Here is an 11,545-nt window from a genome sequence, read left to right as displayed (position 1 = left end):
TCCTAAATCAAAGGTTCAGACAATGGCATATGAAGTATCCCATGTCTTATGGTTAGAGTTGGCATCAGTTAATCCTCTGAAGCCCATCATAATAGACTGAAGTGATGTTTGGCTGGCACCGGCTGCATATTGTCATCATCATTCAGCGACACTTAGCAGTGGAGTCCAACACAAAGCAGGAATGGTGCAGGATCCAGACGGTTCTGGTGACCTCAGGATAGGAGTCCCGAGGTTGAGACAGGGAAACAAATTAAATAATATGAGAATAGATGCCATTCAATTTATTGCAGAGATATAAATCATGATCAATGTTTCTGGTTTCTGGTTCTGGCAGACTAAACTAAAGCAGCCTAATTGTGGGTTGGGGGATAAATTAGGTGTATGCCTGGCTAAATAGATGTCTTTAGTCTAGACTTAAACTGAGAGAGTGTGTCTGATTCCCGAACAGTGTTAGGGAGACTATTCCATAGTTTAGGAGCAAAATTTGAAAAGGATCTTCCTCCTTTAGTGGATTTTGATATTCTAGGATCTATTAATAGGCCAGAATTTTGCGATCGTAATGAACGTGATGGAATATAGCGTGGTAGAAGGTCACTTAAGTACTGTGGAGCTAAACCATTCAAAGCTTTGTACGTAGTTAACAGAATTTTAAAATGAATACGGAATTTTACAGGTAGCCAATGTAACGATGATAAAATGGGGCTAATATGATCATATTTCTTGGTTCTCGTTATCACTCTGGCTGCTGCATTTTGAACCAATTGAAGTTTATTTATTTATTTAGCTGGACATCCTCCCAGTAATGCATTACAATAATCTAGTCTTGAGGTCATGAACGCATTAATTAATTTTTCGGCATCAGCAACAGAGAGCATGTGCCGTAATTTAGCAATATTTCTTAGGTGGAAGAATGGTGGAAGATGAAAATTCTCTCATCTACAAACACTGGTAATTTGATTTTCAAAGGACAGATTGGTTTCAAATATAACACCTAAGTTCTTACGCTGTTGAAGATGATGTAACAGTACATCCATCGAGAGTCAAATTATATTTTAGTGGCTTATTTTTTGAGTTTTTTGGTCCAATAATTAGAACCTCTGTTTTGTCAGAATTGAGTAGAAGGAAATTTCTGGCCATCCAATCTTATTTCATTGATACATGCTAATTTCGAGAATCGTGAAATCTCATCAGGTTTTGAAGAAATATAAAGTTGTGTGTCATCGGCATAGCAGTGGAAACTTATTCCACGATTCCTGATAATATCTCCCAGGGGAAGCATATACATGGAGAAAAGCAGAGGCCCTAAAACTGATCCCTGTGGCACTCCATATTTTACTTATGTTTGGTTTGACAATTCATCATTTACATAGACAAAGTGGTAGCAGTCTGCTAAATAGGACCTAAACCATGCTAATGCAAGTCCACAAATGCCAACATAATTCTCTAGCCTATTCAAGAGAATGTCGTGATCTATCGTGTGGAATGCAGCACTAAGATCTAAAAGCACTAGAAGAGAAATTCAGCCGCGATCAGTTGATAAAATCAAGTCATTTGTAACTCTGATAAGTGCAGTCTCTGTACTGTGATGAGGCCTAAATCCTGATTGAAATTCTTCGTATATACTATTTCTCTGTAGAAATGAACATATTTGGGAGGATACTACCTTTTCTAGTATTTTTGACATAAACGGGAGATTTGAAATCGGGGGGGGGGGGGTTATTTTACACCAAAATTTAAATTCTCTCATCATTTACTCACCATCATGCCATCCCAGATGTTTATGACTTTTTTTCTTCTGCAGAACACAAATGAAGATTTTTAGAAAAATATTTCAGCTCTGTATATCAATACAATGAAAGTGAACGTGATCAGGAATTTTGATGGTCCAAAAATCACATAAAAGCAGCATAAAAGTAACCCAGTATTAGAGTAAATAATTTTTTTGCAGTAATCAACATTATGCCATGCTTTTGATTGAGCTTAACTTGTATTGAACCTGGAACATTCCTTTAACCATGAGTGGAAGTGATGACCCCTTTCCGGAGTAACCCTGCCCTCTTATGGAGATTCCGCGAGTAAAAAAGGACTTAAAAATGTATCTGTTTCTCACCAACACCTACCACTTCTGAAGATATGGATTAAACCACTGGAGTCTTGTGGATTTTATGCTGCTATAATGTGCTTTTTGGACCTTCAAAGTTCTGGCCACCATTCACTTGCATTGTATGAACCTACAGAGCTGAAATATTCTTCTAAAATCTTGGTTTGTGTTCAGCAGAAGAAAGAAAGTCATACACATTTGGAATGGCATGAGGTTGAGTAAATGATGAGATAATTGAAATTTTTGGGTGTACTATCCCTTTAAGTATCTATAATGTGAATGTGGCAGGGCGGAGGGCGGGGCCGGGTGTGATCATACACACCCGGACCCTTATCAGTCTAATTAAGCCTCGGAGAGGGATAAAGGCCGATGGCAGACGGTGGTGCGACGAGAGACGGACATGTCCGTAAACTATCTCTCTCTCTCTCGTCGCACCACCGTCTGCCATCGGCCTTTATCCCTCTCCGAGGCTTAATTAGCCTGATAAATGACTGGATGTGTATGATCACGGCCCCGCCCTCCGCCCTGCCACATTATGTTCAGGACGCTTACATTTACTCATCCATTCTCATTATCATAACATGTTTTTTTTTTTACTGTATTACAGGGGAAAAAAGATTATGTCTGTTGTAATGATTTAAAAAAAAAAAAAACATAAATTCCAAGAAAATTAAAGGCAATGCCAACAGAGCACTAATATATTTTATAATTATGTCACAATTTATTATTTTTTTTCTTCACATTGTGGTAATGAGAATATCATAATCTTTTTTAGCATAGAAAAAAATAGTTTGGGGGTAAAATATGACCCTAAAAACAGGCTTAATTTTCTATATGCAAAATATAATTTTTTACTTGTTTCTATTGATTTTTGTGTCCGTCAGATTGAAACTACTACATTAGGCACCGATGCATGTCATTAGGTCTGCATTATGTCCATTATATTGCGCCAATGCTAACTACAGTATACTGTCATCAGTGTTGGGTGTAATGCATTCCTAAGTAATTAATTAATGTAATTAAATTACTTTTCATTAAAAAAGTAAAGCAAGGGATTACTCTTAATTTTTAAATACTGTATAGACTACAGAACAATTCTATATAAAACATGTATTTAAAATCAAAATTTAACGTCTATTGTTAAAATATATGTTTTCTAATTTAATGCTGCCCCCTTAAATTCTTTGGCCAGTTAATTAATAATGTATTTGATTTTATATGATTTATTTAAAAGAATTACAGAATAATTTCATGTCTACCCATGTAGTTTTCATCTGGTCGAGGTTGATAAGGGTTTTAGAAAGTAATTACACTGAGTGCACAATTATTAGGCATGTGAGTATTCTGATTTTATCATTATTTCCATGCACATGTTCCAACTCCAAATCATATAAACTTAAATGCTTATTGGATTCAATCATTTTCAGGTGATATGTATTTGTGTATTGAGGGAGGGTGTGGCGAACCTGGCTAACACCTTATATCAAGGTGTACATAATCATTAGGCAGCTTCATTTCATCAGGTAAAATGGCCCAAAAAAAAGAGATTTAACTGACACTGAAAATTTAAAAATTGTAAAATGCATTTCAGATGGATGCAACACTCCTGAAATAGCTAAACTATTGAGGCATGACACCTGGACAATCAAACGTTTTGTTGCAAATAGTCAACTGAGGTACAAAAAACACATGGAGAAGAAAAGGCGCAAATTAACTGCAAAAGACTTGAGAAGAATTAAACGTGAAGCTACCAGGAACCCATTATCCTCCAGTGCCACCATATTCCAGAACTGCAACCTACCTGGAGTGTCCGGAATACAAGGTGCCAAGTGCTTAGAGACATTGCCAAGGTCAAGAAGGCTGAAACATGACAACTACTGAATATATTCACAAGCTAAAGCATCAAGATTGGGCAAAGAAATACATGAAGATTTTATGGGCCGATGAAATGAGAGTGACTCTTGATGGACCATGGATGGGCCCGTAGCTGGATCGCTAATGGACACAGGGCACCACTTTGAGTCAGGTGCAGGCAAGGTGGAAGAGGGGAACTGTTATGGGCTGCTATCATTAAGGATGAGGTAGTTGGACCTTTCAAGTTGAAGTTGGACTGAAACTCCACTCTCAAACCTACTGCCAGTTTCTGGAAAGTACTTTCTTCAAGCAGTGGTACAGAAAGAAGTCCTCAGCATTCAAGAAGGCAATGATCTTTATGCAGGACAATAAACTGGCCTCAAATACACCCAAATAATGACTTGGCCCAATTCCTCATCGGACTTAAACCCTACTGAGAACTTGTTGGCCCTTCTCAAATGTGAGATTTACAGTGAGGGAAGACCATACACCTCTTTGAACAGCATTTGGAAAAGTTGATCATGAACAGATCAAGAAACTGACAGACTCCATGGATGGAAGGCTCATGGCAGTTATTGAAAAGAAGGGTGGCTTTATTGTTGTCTGAATATTTTTGAAAGGCCAAAAATGTAATTTAATTGTCATATTCAGTTACTTATTTGTTATACTGGCTCTAACAATTTAGAATAAACAGTTGAGTTAGGAGAAATTATTTTTCTAATTTAGTTGCCTCATAATTGTGCACATTTATATATTCTCCTGATAAAGACAAAACTCTCTTTTTCTTTGTTAAACATTCAGGTTTGAGGTTCAATAAAATTTTGGATTGGCTGAGAGCATTGTTTTGTTCAACAATAAAATGAATCCTTAGGAATACAATTTGCCTAATAATTGTGCATGCAGTGAAGTAATAAGTTATGCAATTGCTTTTCAGACAGAGTAATTAGTACAGTAATCTTTTTACACTGTAGACGATTTAGTTAGCAATTATTATATATATATATATATATATATATATATATATATATATATATATATATATATTTTTAGAATAACTTACCCAACACTGATTGTCAAGATATATAATTGTGTAGTAGTGAGATCTGCAAATCATAACATGCAGCACCTCTCACAGTTCATGTGTTTATTAGCATTTAATATATATATATATATATATATATATATATATATATATATATATATATATATATATATATATATATATATATTATTAAGCTTCAAACAAACAAACAAACAAAGTCAATGTACAATCAAAACTACAATAATACATATATAAAGAGAGAAAAATACAGCCAGGGGGGAAGGCTAAACATTATGTAAATATACTGAAGGACTCACATATAGAAACCGTTTTAATTGCTTTTGTGTTTATGAGCATTACAGCCGGTCAGGTCGCATGAATTACGTCACTACAAATGATGGGCAGATACCCCTGGCTTGCTTCCTGGTTACTGCTGCTTTGAATTCCGTATTCAATTGGAATGAAATCACTTTCCCGGAACTGGTTTGCTTCGTTGCATAGGGCATCTAGCGATCGGCTATTATTGGGCTTCATACGCCGTTGGAACAAGTGGAACCTGGTATGTAAATACCTTTAATTATGATTCTATTAAATTCTGAAGCTGTAGTTGCGATAGATCACACAGAGTGACATTGAGATTGACGGGTATATGCTTGTCCAGTTCTTAGCGAACATGCTTTTTTGTGCTTTCTCGTGTAGTAGCCCACTCCTCCCCTGACAGCTTCAAGTATTTAAAAGTGATAAAGTGACAGGGACATCACATCAGATGTAGATTTCTTATAAGAATCACCGACTTGTGCAATCACCACTTCATGCTTAAATTAATAGTTTCTTAATACCTGTTTCAGCAGAAAAAACAGCATTAGCCACTTTTCCGGTCTCTGTGCATCCAGATCTGCCTACATGCCGTCAGCCGCGCACATCAAGGCTCGTTGCCCAGTATATCCCGGCTCAGACACAAGCCGATTTCCAGTCCCTGATGACAAAGTAGACTGGGACACAGACTGGCCCCAGTATAGCCCTGTTAACTATACCGCCGCCCACATTGTGCAGGAGAAGCCTGTTTGGGCTGATCCAGATATTGGGTGAGTAAAAAATAAAATAGGATAAAACAGTGGTTCTCATCCAGATGGCCGAGACCCATATTTCATTATAATATATATAATGAAATATTATAACTTCATAGGTTAAAATCATGATGTAGGAATACAACATATAAACAATGCGAAAAATAAAGCATTTAAAAATGAATCATGTCCCGGACCATAATAAGGAATATTCCTTCCATTTAAGCAATTCAAGCATGGAGTACTACCTGTTTTCTCCACAGGGCTATATTAAATTATTGCTATTTGAGGGTCTTTTTCAGCAAATATTTATGTATGTGATTAATTCAATTAATTAATTGGTATACCATGTATACATTTATTGACAGCCCTAATATAAACATAGAAAAAACATATAAGGAACTGACAGTTCCTGAAACATCTGGAATCACAAAATTAATTGTAATAAGTATTTTAATCTATTGATTTATTGACACTTCTAGATGTAATTGATGAACTTTTTCTTACTCATTTTTGAATGCACTAGATGTACACAAGTAACAGAATTAAACAATATTAGTTGATCTTATGATAATATTTTAAAATAAAAATGTTTAATTATTAACTATTTACACTTCCTTAAGGGCATTTTCCCCACTGTTCAATTCTTTGGATGGATCTGTCGACAGGAGGAGCCATGAGGGCCCATATCTTATACAGAGTGGCAGTCCACTGTGAGTGAAACATTAAAAGTTTATGTTATCCCAGTTATTGGAGTATTTATAATATTTAGAACATAAGGAATCTTTTCCTCATATTAGTGTGTTTATTCATTATAAATCATTCTCAGAAATCCACATGGAAGAACTGGACTGAAAGGCAGAGGACTATTGGGCAGGTGGGGTCCTAACCACGCTGCTGACCCAATAGTTACCAGGTACTTAAGTGTTTATTATAAAGCATACTAGTAAAGCTGGTATCTCCACTTTCACACTTATTTCACCTACCCGCCATTCTGTAACCCTTTATCTGCAAACTCTCCCATGTGAATGAACTTAAATCCATGTATTGTTTTCTGCATTTTAAAGGTCTCGTATGCAGTCATGCATGCCAGGTATTCATTGTGCAATGTGTCAAGATTTGGATGCTTCAAGCACTACCATTGTCAGCTCTCTTCTAAAACCCATTACGTTGCAGTGGTTCTCAACCCTGTTCCTGGAGCATTTTGTATATCTCCCTTTTCTGAAACTGAGTCTCCGCTAACAAACTGATGTGTTGAATCAGGTGTGGAGTGTTGGGGGGCTCCAGGAACAGGGTTTAGAGCCTCTGCATTAAAGGGAAAGTTCACTCAAAAATGAAAATTCTCATCATTTATTCACCCTCATGCCATCCCAGATGTGTATGGATTTCTTTCTTCTACTGAACACAAACAAAGATTTTTAGAAAAATATATCAGCTCTGATGGTCCATTCAATGCAAGTGAATGGTGACCAGAACTTTAAAGCTCCAAAAAGCATATAAAGGCAGGATATGATATAGGAGTCTTAGGTGTGGGTGAAAAACAGATCGATATTTCATAATTTTTTTACTATAAATGTCCACTTTCACTCTCTTCTCTTCTAAGAATTCTTCTTCTTTTGTTTATGGTGATTTGCATTCTTCATGCAGATCACCACCTAGTGGGTGGGGAGGAGAATTTATTGTAAAGAAAAAAACGTAATGGTGATCTGTTTCTCACCCACACCTATCAGATAATTTCTGAAGACATGGAATATTGGATAACTGGAGTCGTATGGATTAATTTTATGCTGCCTTTATGTGCTTTTTGGAGTTTCAACATTCTGGCCACTATTCACTTGCATTGAATGGAACTGCAGAGCTGAGATATTCTCTTAAAAATCTTTTGTTTGTGTTCATCAGAAGAAAGTAAGTCACATTTCTGGGTGAACTATTCCATTAACATCTTTCCTGTGGCCTCCTACAGGTGGAAGAGAGACTCTGCTGGACAGCCTGTCCACCACACTATCTCTCAACTACCCATGCTTCAGTTTGTGTCCATCAAGAGGATTGACTGTGGAGAATGGGCCATCCCAGGGGTGAATATACTGCCATGTAAAAAAAAAATTGGAGTAAATACACTAAAACATTTTTTAGTTAAGACTGTAATTGGGCCTCTTAGGAAATTATCTGTTCTGTGAAAGACAAGCTTGGCTCAGTTATGCTCAGATTCTGGGAGTGTGACCATTTTAAATTACACATTGAAATTACATATCTTTTCTGTTTCAGTGTTGCCGTAGTTACAGCATTTCAGTTTTAGGGCAGTATAAACTAGGGGTGGGGTAAAATTTCAGCGAAGCATCACGATTCTCAAACAATTCTGAATCGATTCTCAAAAGAATCAGAATCGTTTCTGAGTTCAGTTTAAATCACGGCAGAGCAGTGGTGCATGCCAAAGACAGATGTCAAGAAACAGACACGAGTTAAGTGCATACACTATCTATGATTTTGAAATTCTATCACAAACCCTTGCCGATAGAACGGGAGAGTTTATTCGTGATAACAAGCTAACAAACAACATGAAAGATAAGCTCAAACTCATTATTGCACTGATTTGCACACAACGGGGGAATACACAGAAGAAAGTTCAGGAGATGTTGGTGATGTTTTCATTTAATTCTAACCCTCACATCTTTTGGATGTTCCATGTTTTGTTCACAGCTCACACTGAATGTAAATGGCCAGTTTATGTAATGTGACTCGTTTACATTACACACACAAAAAAAAGCTGTTAAATAAAAAGCTGAAAGGGAAAAAATAGAGAGTAAAAAATACATTTGGAAGAAACTTAAAAAAGAATCATTTTATAATCAAATTGTTACCCTTTGAATCATAATTGAATCATGAGTCCAGTAAATATTCACCAGTGCCAGGCATGTTAAATGTATTTATGGCAGTGTTTTCTGTTCAGCAGCAGTGCTCCCCTTCTAGTTCGCAACTGAATCTACAGCACCATGGCAAAAAGAAATTTGCAGTATGAATTGAATGTGAAGAGATAAAAAAAAAAAAAGAAGTGTACTACTAAATAATGCCAAAACAAGACTAAATAATGCCAAGACAACTTTCTATTTGCTGGCTGCACTCTAAAACAAACAAAGTGAAACTAGTGTTGTCCAAGTCACAGACAAATTACTCTTATCAGATTACTCTTACTCTTTAAATGTCTTGTTAAAAATCCCATTAATTGTTTAAATGAAAATGCTTATATGCCTAGTGTATTGGTTATCATCTTTGTTATTCTGTGTTCAGGGCATGGTGGACCCTGGAGAGCGCATTTCTCAAACATTGCAGCGGGAGTTCTCAGAAGAGGCAATGAACTCTCTGCAATCATCTCTAAGTGGCAGGGAAGAGATCCAAAAGCGGATCAATGAACTTTTCAACTCATCAGGTCTTCAGGTGAGACTGTGTGGTGTGTTATAAGTGTTTAAGTGAGAAATTTGTTTAAGTGCTATAAAACACAATGTTTTTTACATAGGTGTATAAAGGTTATGTAGATGATCCAAGAAACACAGATAATGCTTGGATGGAGACAGTTGCAGTGAACTTCCATGATGAATCAGGTAATTGTCAAAAACAGTATATTTTCAGAAAAACAAATAATAAAGCAGACTCTTCTACCCCAGATATTTAATTAAATAATTTTCATCTAGGCAATAGTGTTAGTGAGCTTCCGTTGCAAGCAGGCGATGATGCAGGTCAAGTGAGCTGGATTGATGTTGACTCCTCCCTGGCCCTTTATGCAAGTCACTTGCATTTCTTGGAGACAGTTGCCAAGGAAAGAAACGCCCACTGGTAGCAGGAAAATTGCCTTTCTGTCCTCGGTCATGTCATAAATGAAGGGAAATCTTATTTGTCAGAAGCATAATGTGAAGAATTGAAACCTAATATGAAGTGAAACCCATTTGGCACAACACTGCCAAAGCATGCATTCCAAAAAGAATTGTTAAATTTATTTATTTGTGAACTTTCTTAAAATCTAATAAAAAGCATGACAACTGAAAATGAAGGACACTTTCACACAGTTATTATTAATAATATGGAATTATTACTGTTACTCAACTGAAATAAACACTACTACCTGAATAATAATTTTCTCTGTAATAACCAAAGAAAAATAAACTTTCAACACTTATTCTGTGTGTTGTTTTGCCTTTTGCCAGTTATGCCATGATTCAATATTTTAGGGACAATTACTTAAAAGTGATTGAAGCACTTTTCATCATATAGCTACTCCTATTAGCAACTAGAGCAAGGTATATGAAACATGGTAGTCATATATTTTGTAAACTACTTAAGAATTAACTGTAAAACAGAAAGACTTATGCCTCCTACACACTACACGACTTTAAAAGACATCGGATCGTGGTACCGTTCATATTACACATCTGTCTGTCTTGTCATGGAAGTCATAGTGTTTTCAAATTACACAACGAATCGGCGATAGGGGTGAACACATTACAAACATTTTACTATTGACGAATCCCCGACGACTGGACTCCAAATTAGTGGAGTAGTGATAAGAGATACGAAAACAAATGCATCATCATATGTTATGCATTTCAGAATATGATGTGTATGTTTTTAATCGCCTAGAGACATCATATATTTTATTGGTTACAATATGAAAAAGTATCTCCTACTGATAAATCTACCTATTTGCTTACCTGACTGTCCAAAAGAATTTGCAGTTTCTCTCCAACTCTTCTCTGTCTCCACCCAGTTGTGCTACAGTTCAGATGAAACATAAAATAGGCGCTGGTGCTCCTGCCAATGTTCCACAAATGTTTCCTCCATTCCAATGAGACTTTCTTGATACCGCAGCCATGCTAGATGATGTTCTGTTGCAGGTACATCAGGACTCCTCCCACTGAAACTTCCTGTGTCCCGTTTCTTGCTCTCTCATTGGCTGTAGGTCAAAGCTGCAGTTGTATTCAGTCAAAATTTCACATTGCACGATTTGGAATCGCAGACAGGTCCAGATATTTAACATCCTAGATATCTCTCTGACATCGGCGATGCGTCGGTGCTTCTCTGAAATAGCATCATTTATAATTCATACATTGCATTCGTACGTCGGTCAATGCCTATGATTTCAGGTTTTTGTCGGCGATCTCCAAAAAACTGTCGGCCAGTGAAAATCGGGCTTAAAATGTTTTAGTGTAAACTCGCATTAGGTGCTCGTGTCTTTGACTGTAAAAGTGTTGGGCAAGACATGAGCACAGTCAATGCCCTGGACAAAAAAGGTTGTCCTCTAGGCTCTAATACTGGTGTAGTTATCACAGAAGTGTCCTCTTCTTGTGAGGGGTTGACTACAGTGTTTTCTTTACTTATTGAAGGAACAGATGAACCTCAAGCCTCAAATCCTAAGGAAATAATATGACAATTGTGGTTCAGAAGCTTATTTACAGAAGGCCTATATAAAAAACACTGCAGATATGTTACTAT

At 36.6% G+C, this 11,545-nt stretch overlaps 1 pseudogene; it reads left to right on the top strand.

The window, feature by feature from the left end:
• The first annotated feature begins 5,442 nt into the window (after positions 1 to 5,442).
• LOC127653118 (ADP-ribose pyrophosphatase, mitochondrial-like) lies at positions 5,443 to 10,221 on the top strand (annotated as a pseudogene).
• The last annotated feature ends 1,324 nt before the right edge of the window (positions 10,222 to 11,545 follow it).

The sequence above is a fragment of the Xyrauchen texanus genome, chromosome 12 (genome assembly GCF_025860055.1).
Source record: "Xyrauchen texanus isolate HMW12.3.18 chromosome 12, RBS_HiC_50CHRs, whole genome shotgun sequence".
NCBI lineage: Eukaryota > Metazoa > Chordata > Actinopteri > Cypriniformes > Catostomidae > Xyrauchen > Xyrauchen texanus.
The sequence above is the reverse complement of the archived record's forward strand: the minus strand, read 5'-3'. Positions and strand labels throughout refer to the sequence as shown.